General features: G+C 40.4%; 1 protein-coding gene across 1 annotated transcript in view; it reads right to left on the minus strand.

Moving 5' to 3' along the window:
- The window catches only part of CHSY3 (chondroitin sulfate synthase 3), a 279,896-nt gene that overhangs the window by 55,487 nt on the left and 208,963 nt on the right, over positions 1-15,446 (minus strand). The gene's annotated exons all lie outside the window — the stretch shown is intronic.

Raw genomic sequence — 15,446 nt, forward strand, 5'->3', positions numbered from 1 at the left:
GGCACATAGATGGGGAAACAATGGAGACAGTGACAGACTTTATTTTCTTGGACTCCAAAATCACTGCAGATGGTGAATGCAGCCATAAAATTAAAAGAAGCTTGCTCCTTGGGAAAAAAGCTATGACAAGCTTAGGCATTATATTAAAAAGCAGACACATTACTTTGCCAACAAAGGTCTGTCTAGTCAAAGCTGTGATTTTTTTCAGTAGTCATGTATGGATGTGAGAGTTGGACCATAAAGAAAGCTGAGCACTGAAGAACTGATGCTTTTGAACTGTGGTGTTGGAGAAGACTCTTGACAGTCTTTTGGACTGCAAGGAGATCAGACCAGTCAATCCTAAAGTAAAGCAGTCCTGAATATTCATTGGAAGGACTGATGCTAAAGCTTCAACACTTTGGCCACCTAATGTGGTGAGCTGATTCATTAGAAAAGACCCTGATGCTGGGAAAGATTGAAGGCAGGAGGAGAAGGGGACAATAGAGGATGAGATGGTTGGATGGCATCACCAACTCTATGGACATGAGTTTGAGCAAGCTCCGGGAGTTGGTGATGGACAGGGAAGCCTGGCAGGCTCAGTCCATGGGGTCGCAAAGAGTCGGACACGACTGAGCAACTGAACTGAACTGAGTGGAGAGCAATACAGCAAAGAATTGAGGACCATCCACATAATTGGCCCTGTTTATCTTTGAGATTTTTTTTTTATATAGAGCATTTTTAAAGTCTTTATTGAATTTGTTATGACATTGCTTCTGTTTTATGTTTTGGTTTTTTGGCCCTGAGGCATGTGGGATCTTATCTCCCCAACTAGGGATCAAACCCAGACCACCTGCATTGGTAGGCAAAGTCTTAATCACTGGACCACCAGGAAAGTCCTGGCCTGGATTATCTTAAGGAAATTTGATACAGAGGACTTTCCAGTGTCCACTGCAGTTGAGATGTATATCACTAGTATGGAGTGGATGAGTGTTTGCCTGCATGCATTTCCCTAGAGAACTGACCAATTGGAATAGTCATAACTTTGAGCATTCTCCAGTCAGAGGTACTGAAAAAGAGGTGGGGGGAAGATCTCATAGTTTCTTTAATATACACATGTGTGTGCCCCTCCTTTAATGAGAAATAAAGGTTGTTGGGGAAATATATTTTAATCCTGCTCACTTTTGAGAGCAGAAATGTTGAAAGAAACTTGTATTTTTTTTTTCACTCTGGGATTTTGCTATTTTCATTCTTCAGTATGTGTTCAGTATTAGAGCTGGAAACATTTCCTTGCAATAAGATAAAAACATTACTTTTCATATTAAATTTTCCATAAAGTTGGGATCGACTTCTTTTAAACTTTGTGAATAATTTAAAGTTGCAAATTGTCAGTGTGGTGATGATAATTTAGGTACATACTTCCTTTCTTGGTTGATAAAGTGCTGAGAGTCTACCTCACTACTATATTTCAAAGCATATATTTATAGAATTGAGAACACTAATAGTGCATAATCATAATAAAGCATCCTACGCTCTGAAATAATCTTTTTTAGAAGAGAACAAACCCTTGTTAGTTCATCTTCATGGAGAAAAAGCACAGGAAACAGGTTAACCCTTATGCAACTGCTGCTGTGTTGACAATTTCAGGATCAATGATTTTTCAATTATTAACCCAAACTTGAGAACTTACTAATTTTGTGACTGTCGAGTTTTCCTAATTTATGACTTGGAAATGGTCATAAGTTATGTGAAAATAAACAAAAAGGTTTATTCATGAAAGAGAAAGTGAAGTGAAAGTGTTAGTTGTGTTTAACTCTGTGATCCCATGGACCATAGCCCACCATGGTCCCAGAGGACCATAGCTCCTCTGTCCATGGGATTCTCCAGGCAAGAATGCTGGAATGAGTTGCCATTCTCCACTCCAGAGGATCTTCCCAACCCAGGGAATGAACCCAGATCTCCTGCATTGCAGGTAGATTCTTTACCATTTGATCCACCATGGTTTATTCATTGATTTACAGAATATGACTTCTCTGAGGAAACAATTAAAAGTGAGACATTACTATATTATTATTACAAGCTGATGGTACTTGTTAATTTAAGAGATATCAGTTCAGTTTAGTTCAGTCACTCAGTCGTGTCCAACTCTTTGCGACCCCATGAACCGCAGCACACCAGGCCTCCCTGTCCATCAGGGTTTAGCAGAAAGAACATGGATTTAGAGGCAGACATCTCTATAATAAGATGGAAACCAGAACCTACATTTTATTGATGAGGCAATTTTCTTAACCTCTTTGTTCTTCTTCTACTTCAGATTTCACATGGGGAGATGACACTCAGCTTACAGATTTTAGAAAAAATTATTAAATATAATGTAAGAAAGCAGCAGAATGTATGGCATAAAACAGGGGCTGACTTTGGAAATATTAGTATAGTTACCCACAAGTTGAGATTTTTTAAAAAGTCTAAGTCTATGAGGACTGGCTCGAGAGAAGCACGTGGCATGAAGTCATACCGACTAATGCTACAGCATTTGTATCATCACAGTATGGTGACAACTTATACTTGGAGAACAAAGTTGCTGCTTGATTCAGATTAGCTTCCATGAGAGTGTCTGCATACATATCAGAGAAAAACAGATAGAGCCTTTGCTGGGAGATGACAACATCTTTCTTGTCTCTTGGAGCGATGTTCCACTGATACAAAGCCAGAAAACATTTAGCAGAGCCACACAGGCCATGGGCAACAGAACCACGGCAAAGCCCTTTATTGCCTCTGTTGGAAGTCAGACAGGGTGGCTCACAAGCGAAGTAAGAAGTTAAAGGAAAAAAGACAATAATGACAAGGTGACCCTACAGCTCCCAACGGTACTTTTCCTTTCTAGATAATTACAGAAGTGCCCCTTTTATTCTCAAAACATCTTGGTTCATATGATCTATCATAAGGTCATGCTACTATTAAATCATATGACAAAAAAAAAAAGCCGAGAAATGAAATGTGAACGATCTGACCATTCAGTTTCTGGCTAACCAGAACACAGGGCAAAGACATAAGATCATAAATTCATAAGATCAACATGCACTCAAGTTTATAGACAGTCTCTTTCTCTCTTCCTGGCTCCCTCATTTTCTGACTCTCTCCTTCATGATAAAATTACAGGCCAATCTTATTACTACAGGAAAAAATGAAAAAGGTGGGCACCATTCTTACTAGGAAATTCTACTTAATACCACAAGCACACTTATGTCTTCACTGATTCAGAGTTGGTAACTTAAGGACTATAAACACAAGCCCAACATGTTACCACAGCATTTGGAAGCACAGCAGCAGACTATCTAATGTTACAGTCTAAGACTTGGCATTTGTTACTAAACCTATATAACCAGTAGCCATTGGTCTTTCTTCCTCAGGTAAGGTTAATGAGCCCAGCAGAGACCACTCAGCAGGAAATCAATACTAGCATATTTATCAACTAACTGTAATATATTAGGGACTCTGTATTGTGAAGAAAACTATATGGGGAGAAGACGTGAAATCAGTTCTCATGCCACCTCAAAATGTGAGTACTAATTAGAATAGCATTTGCCAAAGAACAATGAGAAAACAAGAAGATAAACAGGCATTTGCAAAAGATAAATCCAAGGTATTATCATGATAATCAGTATGAAGTAAATCAGAAAAGTTGGTAAGGGAGACACCTTGAGAGCTGGAAGGATATAGTCAGCTCAAATGTTCCAACTAATTGTATTCATTTTATCAGGTACAGAGTAAGAAGGATGACATTTCTGGGGTCAGTTTCCACAGTCAGGAGAAAGAGAGTCAAAAAATGTAAAATTCATGCTTGTTACCCAAGAAAACCTAAGACAGCACCATCCTTACAAGAGCAGTTCTCAGGATCACTTCTCTCTTCTACTTTTTTTTTTGCCACCATCGATTCGACAGATTCAATGGCAAACAAACCTGTTCTCAAGTGACCTTCACAGCAGTGCACAGATTTGTGATCAAAATGGGGATCAAGAGGCTAAATTTTGATCCCATTATTCTTTTCTTAAATTAGATATTTATTGGAGTTCATCACTGTCTCTATATTGAAATTTTATTATTTACAGCTCAGCATTTCATTTCTAACCTTTATTCCCCTTTGTGCTCTAGGGATGAACTGAAAAAGAAGAAAATGCAGCATGACTAATACTCAATCCATTTTTTTTTTTTAACAATCATTTTCTCTGTTAGGACTTTTACTGATGTTGAGAGGAAAAAGTGAGAGGTGACTTAAGAACTATGCTATGCCAGAGATGCTGAAGGGCACTTCTAACTCAATCAGCTTATTTCTGGACGGCCTCTTTATTATCTATCCTCAAACTTGTGTCTTCAGCCACACCTCACACTATGCTCCCTCTCATTCTCAGCACTGCAGCCACAATAGAGTTTCTCCAGTGTTTCTAATGGACCATGGTTTTTTGCACTGCACGATATTGGTACATGCCACACACTCTGCCTTACAAGGATGGGAACAGCTTTGAGTAATTATCTCCTACTGATCATAATTCACACATCTTATTAGTAAGCCATTTTCCTGTAGCATGTGTTCTGTAAGTCATCTTTTTATAAATGTACATTCATTCACCTTTTTATCGGTTTTAAGCTTCAAGGGGTAATGAATCCCTTAGAAGAACTGGACTAGCCATCATGGCCAACAAAAGAGTCTGAAATGCAGTACTTGGGTGCAGTCTCAAAAATGACAGAATGACCTCTGTTCGTTTCCAAACCAAACCATTCAATATCACAGTAATCTAAGTCCATGCCCCAACCAGTAACGCTGAAGAAGTTGAAGTTGAACGGTTCTCTGAAGACCTACAAGACCTTCTAGAACTAACAGCCAAAAAAGATGTCCTTTTCATTATAGCAGACTGGAAAGCAAAAGCAGGAAGTCAGGAAACACCTGGAGTAACAGGCAAATTTGGCCTTGGAGTATGGAATGAAGCAGGTCAAAGGCTAATAGAGCTTTGCCAAAAGAATGCACTGGTTACAGCAAACACCCTCTTCCAACAACACAAGAGAAGACTCTACACATGGACATCACCAGAAAGTCAACATGGAAATAAGATTGATTATATTCTTTGCAGTCAAAGATGGAGAAGCTCTATACAGTCAGCAAAAACAAGACTGGGAGCAGACTGTGGCTCAGATCATGAACTCCTTATTGTCAAATTCAGATTTAAACTGAAGAAAGTGGGGAAAACCACTAAACCATTCAGGTATGACCTAAATCAAATCCCTTATGATTATACAGTGGAAGTGAGAAATAGATTTAAGGGACTAGATCTGATAGAGTGCCTGATGAACTATGGACAGAAGTTCGTGACATTGTATAGGAGACAGGGATGAAGACCATCCCCATGGAAAAGAAATGCAAAAAAGCAAAATGGCTGTCTGAGGAGGCCTTACAAATAGCTGTGAAAAGAAGAGAAGCGAAAAGCAAAGGAGAAAAGGAAAGATATACCCATTTGAATGCAGAGTTCCAAAGAATAGCAAGGAGAGAAAAGAATGCCTTCCTCAGTGATCAGTGCAAAGAAATAGAAGAAAACAATAGAATGGGAAGACTAGACATCTCTTCAAGAAAATTAGAGATACCAAGGGAACATTTCATGAAAAGATGGGCTCAATAAAGGACAGAAATGGTATGGACCTGATAGAAGCATAAGATATTAAGAAAAGGTGGCAAGAATACACAGAAGAACTGTACAAAAAAGATCTTCACGACCCAGTTAATCATGATGGTGTGATCACTCACCTAGAGCCAGACATCAGGGAATGTGAAGTCAAGTGGGCCTTAGGAAGCAATACTGTGAACAAAGCTAGTGGAGTCAATAGAATCCCAGTTGAGCTATTTCAAATCCTAAAAGATGATGCTGTGAAAGTGCTGCACTCAATATGTCAGCAAATTTGGAAAACTCAGCAGTGGCCACAGGACCAGAAAAGGTCAGTTTTCATTCTAATCCCCAAAAAACGAAATGCCAAAGAATATTCAAACTACCACACAATTGCACTCATCTCACATGGTAGTAAAGTAATGCTCAAAATTCTCTAAGCCAAGCTTCAGCAATACGTGAACCGTGAACTTGCAGATGTTTAAGCTGGATTTAGAAAAGGCAGAGGAACCAGAGATCAAATTGCTAACACCTGCTTGATCATTGAAAAAGCAAGAGAGTTCCATAAAAACATCTATTTCTGCTTCATTGACTATGCCAAAGCCCTTGATTGTGTGGATCACAATAAACTGTGGAACATTCTGAAAGAGATGGGAATACCAGACCACCTGACTTGCCTCTTCAGAAACCTGTAAGCAGGTCAGGAAGCAACAGTTAGAACTGGACATGGAAGGACAGACTGGTTCCAAATAGGAAAAGGAGTACTTCAAGGCTGTATATTGTCACCCTGCTTATTTAACTTCTACGCAGAGTACATCATGAGAAATGCTGGGCCAGAGGAAGCAGAAGCTGGAATCAAGATTGCTGGGAGAAATATCAATAACCTCAGATATGCAGATGATACCACCCTTATGGCAGAAAGTGAAGAAGACCTAAGGAGCCTCTTGATGAAAGTGAAAGAGGAGAGTGGAAAAGTTGGCTTAAAGCTCAACATTCAGAAAACTAAGATCATAGCATCCAGTCCCATCACTTCATGGCAAATAGATGGGGAAACAGTGGCTAACTATTTTTGGGGAGCTCCAAAATAACTGCATATGGTGACTGCAGCCATGAAATTAAAGGCCACTTATCCCTTGGAAGGAAAGTTATGACCAACCTAGACAGCATAGTAAAAAGCGGAGACATTACTTTGCCAACAAAGGTCCGTCTAGTCAGTTCAGTTCAGTTCAGTCACATAGTCGTGTCCAACTCTTTGCGACCCCATGAACCGCAGCACGCCAGGCCTCCTGTCCGTCATCAGCTCCCAGAGTTTACCCAAACTCATGTCCATTGAGTCGGTGATGCCATCCAACCATCTCATCCTCTGTCATCCCCTTTCCTCCTGCCTTCAATCTTTCCCAGCATTAGGGTCTTTTCAAATGAGTCAGCTCTTCACATCAGGTGGACAAAATATTGGAGTTTCAGCTTCAACATCAGTCCTTCCAATGAACAACCAGGACTGATTTCCTTCAGGATAGACTGGTTGGATCTCCTTGCAGTCCAAGGGACTCTCAAGAGTCTTCTCCAATACCACAGTTCAAAAGCATCAATGCTTTGGTGCTCCGCTTTCTTTAAAGTCCAACTCTCACATCCATACATGACCACTGGAAAAACCATAGCTTTGATTAGATGGACCTTTGTTGACAAAGTAATGTCTCTGCTTTTTAATATGCTGTCTAGGTTGGTCATAACTTTCCTTCCAAGGAGTAAGTGTCTTTTAATTTCATGGCCGCAATCACCATCTGCAGTGATGATGGAACCCCCAAAAATAAAGTGAGCCACTGTTTCCACTGCTTCCCTATCTATTTTCCATGAAGTGATGGGACCAGGTGCCATAATCTTAGTTTTCTGAATGTTAAGCTTTAAGTCAAGTTTTTCACTCTCCTCTTTCACTTCTGTCTAGTCAAGGCTATGGTTTTCCCAGTGGTCATGTATGGATGTGAGAGTTGGACTATTAAGAAAGCTGAGCACCGAAGAATTGATGCTTTTGAACTGTGGTATTGGAGAAGCTTCTTGAGAGTCCCTTGGACTGCAAGGAGATCAAACCAGTCCATCCTAAAGGAGATCAGTCCTGGGTGTTCATTGGAAGGACTGATGTTGAAGCTGAAACTCCAACACTTTGGCCACCTGATGTGAAGAGCTGACTCATTTGAAAAGACCCTGATGCTGGGAAAGATTGAGGGCAGGAGGAGAAGGGGATGACAGAGGATGAGATGGTTGGATGGTATCACCAACTCAATGGACATGAGTTTGGGTAGGCTCCAGGAGTTGGTGATGGACAGGGAAGCCTGGTGTGCTAACGTTCTTGGGGTCACAGAGTCAGACATGACTGAGCAACTGAACTGAACTGAAGTTCAATATGCATTTTTTTTCATATTTTCACAAAAATAACTTTCTAGCTAAACTGATGCATTGACATATTTGCAAGACCCATTGTTTTCCTATTTTATAGAGATGATTATGAGGATGACTATTGCTTGTTCAATCTTAGTATGGTCTTCCCAGGTAGACGTTTCAGGGGCAAGGAATATGGAAGAAAGATATGAAATGTAAGTTGATGCAGGATGAGTTTGGCTTAGAGCAGCTTTTTCAGCCCTTTGACACACTGTTTTGCCACCGGGGCACACATCCTGTTGACATCACGTATAAGCCATCAGCAAATTCTGTCTTATATTTCAGCATGTGACTTACTTTGTTATTGTTGAGTCATTAAGTCGTGCCTGACTCTTTTGCAACCCCATAGACTTTAGCCTGCCAGGCTCTTTTGTCTAAGGACTTTTTTCCAGGCAAGAATACTGGAATGGGTGTCCAGTCCCTTCTGCAGGGGACCTTCCTGATCCACAGATCGAACCCAGGTCTCCTTGACTGCAGAGTTTTTTTTGTTTGTTTTGTTTTTTTTAACCACTGAGCCACCTGGGAAGCCTGGCAAATTATTTTACTGAATCTTTATTGCTTAATTCATTCTATGCTTTTCTTCCAATGTTCTTAGAATTGTTTATTTCTTTATATTAGCTTTTGCCATCACTGTAACAAACTGTTTTTGAGCACTGATTATGTCTGTGTACAAATGTATGTGTATGGATATGTGTGTATTGGCACTTGAGAACTTGATAAAAAGCAATAAAGAGCAGTAAGTTATGTGACCTAAAACATTTATTTGAAAAACAAATCAGCACATTCATCAGATTGAAAATGGTGAGTTTAAAACCTACACTTTTTCTGAAATGCTCTCCCTGTTTGGGCTCAACAGAAATACTTTTAAATCACTGTAATTTTATTTTTAACACAGTAGCCACTCTATAAAATTAATCTTTTATTTTTATAAATATCTGATGGAAATGTTTTTAGTTACTGGGTCTCTTTGCTACTGAGCCTTCAACAAATCTTTTAATTCTGCATGTTATGGGGGTGAAGGGGGGTCACACCTATAAATTCAAGAGAAGGTCAGTAGGATGGATCCAGAATATTTATTTGCTCCACTATCTGAAATCTAAAGTAGGATAGCATCGAATACCACAGAAATACTATGGGGTGAGTCAACATCACTTTTCTTGACCACTGAACTGAGAGCAAAGAGACATCAGAAATGACTCCCTGTGTGGTGATATGCTCACGTTCTCTACTGCTTCTAATATGTGCTGGTATGAAAGCACATTTGTAGAGGACATGAAGGAAAGCACACAACAGTTTAGAAACTCACAGCGGGCTGCCTGATAATCTCTTTCCCTTGTATTTTTAAATACGTAGGTAAGCCAAAATACTGTTTCCCCAGAAAATACTCAAAACTTTGGAAGCAGCATAAACAGCACCACCTTCAACCTACCAGCAAACACTGGCTGTCATGTATCCACGATCACGCAACTGTCTGCACGCCTCCCTTTGAAAACTGCCACAAACACATCCTTCAAGACAATGCTGTCAGAAAGCTGAGTGCTGCCTTTGTGCTCCTTCCCACTGGCTGCTAAGAGAACAAAAATGTATACTCCTATTTCGTTTGCTTTTCCTTTTTCAGAAAGGCTTCAAGAAAAAGTCCAAGTGTGGAACAACATTCACCAGTAAGACCTAAAGAGCAATACAAAGCAAGAATCTCCTTAAACAAAGATTCTCCATCTTTTGTTTTGTACAAATCTTATCTTAAAATCTGAAAAATGTCTATTTTAAGTTCAAGAAAAAATATGGTCTATTAATTATAGAGAAAGAGGGGAACAACAAAAATAGCGAGAAACTGAAGGAGCTTGGGGTCACCTAATTCAACACACATCTTCTTGTGTAGAGAGTCTTACGACATAGTAAGCACACAATAAATACACAGTGGATCCATGGAACATGCAGCCAAGAGCACTGAGGCCGAGACAGACTTATCCAGGGTCACTTAGCCATGAAGCATCAGAGCCAGTCTCTCACTTTCAGCCCATTGCTGGCTCCATTATGTAAGCCAAGCCTCATCCTTCTTGGCAGCCTTACTTTCCCCAATTCTAAAATGGGATAAGCAATTTGAAGATGTATGTGGCCCAACAAAACACAGCGGGTTTACTCTTATTGCTTGCCTCTCACCAATGACCAAGAATGTACTTGTTATTTCTTAGAAGAAAACAAACATTGTAATGAACGAGTTCAAGCCTATTTAACAAGATCACTACCCTAAATTCCTCATAAATCACATATACATCACAGCACACAAACATTCTACTGTAGTTATCGAACATGGGCTGCACCCCCTTTATCTATATATGTCTATGTCCAAGATTTATGCCTAGAGCTACAGTGAGGCTCGCAGAGCAATTACAGAGAACCCTTCTAATGAATTCATAGTCTCTCCTTCAATTGTGGAAAACTACCTGAGGAAAAGAAATTCACCAGTCTCCTCTATCAATTTACCTTGACTTGTCATCTTCTCTCTAAATACATTAAAAAATGGATCTTTCAGTTTCTGGTCTGTGTGAAATATGGTTTCACCCCTCCATCCCTCCTTCTCTCCTCATTCCTTCCGTTTACCCTTCTACTCAGTGTCTATTTATGGAGCCCCTACTCCATGCCATGAACACTATGAGATTTTAGGACCTTGTTATGGAAAATCCCATGGACATAGGAGCCTGGCTGGCTACAGTCTATAAGGTTGTACAGAGTAGGACATGACTGAAGCAACTTCGCATAACATTCAAATTATGGATTAGCAGCAGCAGCATCAGAACCAAACAGAACTTGCCTTTTAACAAGATCCCCAGGGATCCATACTCAAATTAAAGTTGAGGAAGTACCATGAAGACATGGTCCCCATCCTTGAGATTTAAAAAACCTGTCAGGAAACAGACAGGGCCTCAGCCTGCCTAACACAGCAGCTGGACACAATTTTTTTTTTTTTTAATATGAAGCTGATAGCTCAATACACTGTTTTAAAAAAGTATTTATTGAATTAGTTACCATATTGTTTCTGTTTTATCATTTGGTTTGTTGGTGGTGAGGCATATGGGACCATGGGTTGAACTTGCACGCCCTGAACTTGACGGTGAAGTACTGACCACTGGACTGCCAGGGAAGGCCCTAGATACTTTTTAAAAGGTACTGATCCCCATATGGCTGAAGAATGGTGGGTATGTAACTTAGCAAATAGAGGCGTTTTCATGCAAATTAGAAAAAGGAGCCTCTTCCTCCAGCCAATCTCATCCACATGCCTGGACTCAGGGCTGCAGGAAGCAGCATGCAGGCCAGATTCAACTGAGTGACTTGTGCAACCAGAAGTATTGTACAGTGTATCCCTGAGATAGTCATTTCTTTTTGTCTTTCTTCCTCCCTCCCTCTCTTGTCTTTCTCTCCCTGTCTTGTTCTCTTTCTCTTTTTCAGGAGAGACTGGCAGCCCCCATTCCCTGCACACCCCAAGGAACAGATTGTATATTATTCTGGGAAGAATGAACATTAACTATAGACAAAGGAAGACATGATAGGAACTGCCCAACTTACACTCTGATCAGGTTTTCAGGTTTGTTTACAGGAAGATGATGTAAGAAGCAATGGAAGCAATGTAAGAAGGAAAAAAAAAAAAACAGAGCAGAGATATTTAAGGGAAACCCCTCAGAGTATCTAAGCAAGAGGTAATGAGGCCCTGGAAGACTGTGAAGGTCACTAAGGAGCAAGACTGGAAGGCTCTCTGGACAAATGGGTGGTGTTGGGAAGCGGAAGAGTGGATATTTCTAATCCAGGAAACCACATGGACAATGAGTCAAGAATACAAGCCATGAACTTCCACCAGGGGCAGATAATCCCTTCTGCTGGGAGTATCAAGTTGAATGTGTCAAGCAGAAGCCTGCAATAAAGATGGAAATTCAGGAGTCTGTGCTGCTCTGCGTGGGAGAGGGCATATGAGCGTCCAAGACGGAGCCCCTCCCTGAGGTCGGAGGTCCTGCAGAGGCATTCCAACACACTGAACACCCACGCAATGAATCAAGGGCACAAAGCAATAGCTAGAGTTCCGTTTTCCCCATGCATTCAACCCTTACTCCTGCAATCACGGCCACAAAATGGCCTGTTTATGTAAATAATCTGGGAACTGCTGAATGGCAGAAAAAGAGAGCAGATAGCAAACGGCAAATGGTTGGAGTCAGTCCTGGTTTGGAATTCTGGATGTTCCACTTTCTAAATACGACCTTGGGCAAAGTGCTGCTCTTTAAAACTGTTTTCCTACCTGTGCTGTGGAGGTAGGGGTGTGATGCTCCTGTCTGGTTGTCAAAGATAGGACGACCACATTTCCCCGTGTTTTCAGGACAGTCTTTTTTCTTTTTTTTTAACAGCTGTTGCTCCTGATTAATTATTAAGTGTTCCCTTTCATTCTCAGATGTGTGAGCTTGAAAAAAAAAATGGTATGCTCTCTCCTAATCATGGGGACATTAAATGAAAAGATGCATGGAAAGCCAGATCCAGACTTCTAGCCATCACTTTCCCCCGTCCTATCTGTGCATGAAAGGAAATTGGTCAGCTCTTCATTAATGAAGACACACCTAATAACACACCTGAACACAAAAGCATCACAGCACTCTGACTTCATGGCCACTTAACTAAAGAATCACTTTAGCAAAGTGCTTTGCCCACGGTAACCTAGGGAAAAAAAATTTCACTTCTATGAAAAGAAAAGGCACAATTCTCTATTTTAAGGTTACATGTAGAGAAAGGAAATTGATGGTAATTTGCAAAAATACTGCTGGAAAGTATCATACTTTGCAGCATACGCTCACCTGCTCCAATCCATCCTCTCCAAATACAGAGCAAGAGCTGAAAGTCAATGTGGATCATCACTATTAACACACGTAGTAATCCTGGGTGAGCTAGCAACTGTTTACTTAGAACAACCTGGTTTAATGATAAGACATCTTGGCAAATTCCGATTGTTTCGGTAAGTCTATTTGCATTTAAAACACTGTAAATGCGCTAATTCATATATATTGAAAACAGAGCTGAAGTATCAGTTATTAATGCCTGAGAATTTTAAGGAAAGGCAACAGTGTTTTGCTGAGCACCAAGGAAAAGGATCTGGAAACATCAGTATCCCACAGATGTATGGGATATGTGACACTAGATGAGCTGTTTACTCCTAGCTCTGTCACTCTCTGGCCATGAGATCTCAAGGGGATTTCTTTGGGCTTCAGTTTGATTGGCTATAGACGAATAGTTTGGAAGTCTCTGTTTCCAACATTCTTTCCAGCACCCAAGTTCCATGACTGCATGCTTCCTTGGTGTAGAGATTACCAACATATGACACATCTTCCAGGCTCCTCTGCATTCTGGAGGCACATCAAGACCATCACTCTTCCATTCCCACCAAGTCCTTATGTTCCACCAAGAAGGTACCCATACTGGCATCTCTTTGCTTCTTTATCACACCCTTGTGTAGGGTTTTTGCATTCTCCTTGACCTGCTCCCCTCTAGTTTCACTTGAGAGACAAGGAGGTGCTAGGTAGGGGAAAGACACACCATAAGAATTAGAATGCTCTCCTTTCCCATTTCAACCCTCTCCTCCATCCCCCAAAACCAGTCCATCTCCCCAGGACAAATGATCCATATAAACTGCAAAAATATACCACCAGTCAGTCAATACTTCTGTTTTTAGCACAGTGAATTCTTCAGTCAAACCATTTAAGCTAGAGCTGAAAGATGATTTCCACTTGGGGTAGGTTAGTCAATTCCCTTATGATACTCCTGATTGAGTTTTCAGGAGAACGAATTTTGAATAAGTTTGGCTTCAACAGTCACAGTGGATCATCTGACCTTTGCCTGCTACTGCTGCCTTCAGGCTGACATTCCTCCAAGTGGCACACAGATGGGTTTGTGCAACCCTAGGCAATTCATGGAGGTAGCAAATGCTCCATTTCAGGAAGAGTGATGGACTAATGAAATCAGGATGCACCATTCCACTTGGCACCAGCCAACTGCCCACAGAGGGAGAATAATTCATCACAGCCAATTACAGCGATTGTTCCATCAGGATAAAGAAAAGCATGTGCCAATGAAGTTTCTAACAGGATTAATACTGCCCGGGAATCTTCCTTCTCTTTAGTTCATATGAACTCCTGTTTAGGCCATAGGAACAAACATTCCAGAAGAATTAAACACTGGATATAAAAAGTGACAAACTTATTCCAAGAACATATTTAAAAGCACGGTGCTTACTCTGATTTGGAAGACAGTATTTATAGCTGGATTGTATCAGAGAATGAACATTACAATTACCATTCTGTCCTTGTCACATTTCGAGAGTTCCTCTAAGATAATTAGTATGATTGCTTAAGGCTGTGGGAATATAACCCTCCTTTTTAACATTTTTTTTTTTAAGTGCTGGAAATGTTGTTGCTATTTGGGTCAAATTTCTTAAAACTTCCCAGAAAGATTTTTCAAAAATAACTCCAGGAGGCAAATGAAGGAATCACCAGGGAGATTCTTGAGAATGAAGCGGTACCAAGGCACGCTGGCTGAGTCACTTTGGGATAGATAATGAACTGAGGGTTTGAAGCCCCCCTAGGCAAGAAATGAAAACCTCTGGTGTGATTAGTGAGAAGACACTCGGAAGAAGAGGAGAGGAGTCTTAGATGTGGTACTAGGCGCTTGACATGGGACATGGACAGACTGCATGGTGGGCTATCCTGGGCCTCCCTAGGCTGCAAGTCTGGAAGAAAAATCCAGGATGCTGCCATTCCAAAGAGTACTTTGAAAGAGTACTGCCTTAAAAAGTACTCTTGTCATCACGTAACCTGACTGAGCTCAGATCAAACGTTATTTAGGACTAAAGGCTGCATGCACCGTGTTCTTAGTTGCTGCAAATTCACTAATACAATCTGGGCACAGACAGGAAGTCAGCAAAGACCATGCTACAATCATCCCACAAGACAAATCGACAACTGGACTCTAAATAAGGTATTGACAGTGATGTAATAAAGATCAAGACAGACAATCATGCAGAAGTGGAAGATACTGTAGGAATACAGAAAACCTTGAATCATTAAGAAATATGAGGGAAAAGGACAGAAAAGTGTCAAATTCTGGCTTAGGCAGAATGATCAGGGCTTTCATTTCCAAGGAACATCAGAAGCAGAAAAGAATTTGATATGCTAAGCTGTGGGAACATGAAGATATAAAACATAAGCAAAAATATTAGAAAATGTCAACATGGAAAAACAGTTTATGGAAACTGGGAAATTGTGAAATTCATGCATTGCTCTGAAGTGATTTTTTTTCAGATCTCATATTGCAATTTAGGAATATAAACATTATCATCAAAACATTAAAGTTGATTAT

The sequence above is a fragment of the Dama dama genome, chromosome 9 (assembly GCF_033118175.1).
Source record: "Dama dama isolate Ldn47 chromosome 9, ASM3311817v1, whole genome shotgun sequence".
Lineage (NCBI taxonomy): Eukaryota > Metazoa > Chordata > Mammalia > Artiodactyla > Cervidae > Dama > Dama dama.